The following is a 1,454-nucleotide window of genomic DNA, read 5'->3' on the forward strand; positions in this document are numbered from 1 at the left end:
AAAAGACAAAAAAAAAGTTACTTCAGCGTGATGCCCCTTTAACTCATATCAGATGTCCTAGATGTATAAATAATTGTTTGTGTTATGTATACATTTTTGTGTGTTTTATGTATAACTGCATTTATCTTTTAGATAATTGTTCACATTATGTGAAATAATTGTTTGCATTATATGTATAAATAATTGTTTGCATGAATGATTCTTGAATTCAAGATAAATTCTTAATGCAAAAACAAATGCCAAAAGTAGGTATCAACAGTAGAGTATTCCCTTCCAAAATAAAGAGAGCAAATCAGAGAGATGTTATTAATATAAATAAGAATTTGAATGCATCACACGAAAGAACGCTTTGATTTTGTATTACAAAATTGAATCATTTTGAATAAACATGAAAGTCCCCAATCATTGAAAAATATCATCAAGTTTTTCCTACTAGAAAGGAATAATGATTTACCTTTCAAGGAAGAAATGTCATTCTATATTCAGTGCTGTCCAACCATTCGACATGAAACTGTAACATTAAGCAAATCTAGTACCACAACAATAGTTCTGCTTGTTTGATACACTAGACATGAACATACTTTTATAGCTGTATGAGATTCCTGATATTTAGTTGAGGGTAGATAGAAATTGGTTAACAAACATTTTGTTTTCTAAAACCTTTCATTTCAGACTCAAAGTATCAAAAGAAAAACAGAAAAAGAGCACTGAAGTGCCATTCCAGCCTAGAACCTGACCCCAACATAAAGGCTATATCTATGTAAGTTTCAACTCACAGTTCATGTAATGTGTTTGCCAGCTGCACAGTATTACATAAGAGAATTTCAATACTGATTATATTGTTGTTTCATTGCATTGATGGAAACTACTTTTAATCTTTTGTGTAGTGCCTTGTCCATTTTGTTATAAATTAGTTTAAATTAATCCCCATGAAATATGGCTAACCCATAGAAAACAGAACTACAGTATTGTTTAAGATATATTTGTATTAGAACTATTTGTATCGGTCCTGGAAAATATTAAGGAAGTTCTATAATCACATTATGGAATTTTTGTTTCAAAGAAATATATATTTTTAACAGTATTTAAGACTTGGACATGGTCTGAGACCATAACATGATCCTGATACCAGATATGTGAAATGTTTGGAGATATCTCAAGATACATGTTAAAAATTAAAACATGTCAATAATTTCAGCTCCCACAATATAAGGAAAATACAACCCGAAGTAGAAAGACTAAGCAGAAAGATAAAAAGTGGTAAACAGACATTAACAGAGAAACAAGCAGTAAAACAGCGTAAAACAAGAAACCAACAAAGGGCAGAGGCCCGCAGAAACAAAAATAAAGTACCGGTAGCCGACTATGACTTGTGGGAGACAGGTAAGGACATTTATAATTACCTGAGAGATTGATTGATAGGTTTTACGTCCACTTCACTACCGAGTCGTTTG

General features: G+C 31.4%; 1 long non-coding RNA gene across 1 annotated transcript; it reads left to right on the forward strand.

The window, feature by feature from the left end:
• Positions 1-671: 671 nt before the first annotated feature.
• LOC110444019 lies at positions 672-1,236 on the forward strand. Its single transcript, XR_002462179.1, has 2 exons — positions 672-760; positions 1,199-1,236. It is a non-coding gene; the product is annotated as an uncharacterized LOC110444019 (long non-coding RNA).
• The last annotated feature ends 218 nt before the right edge of the window (positions 1,237-1,454 follow it).

This window comes from Mizuhopecten yessoensis, unplaced genomic scaffold, assembly GCF_002113885.1.
Source record: "Mizuhopecten yessoensis strain PY_sf001 unplaced genomic scaffold, ASM211388v2 hete_35950906, whole genome shotgun sequence".
NCBI classification, from domain to species: domain Eukaryota; kingdom Metazoa; phylum Mollusca; class Bivalvia; order Pectinida; family Pectinidae; genus Mizuhopecten; species Mizuhopecten yessoensis.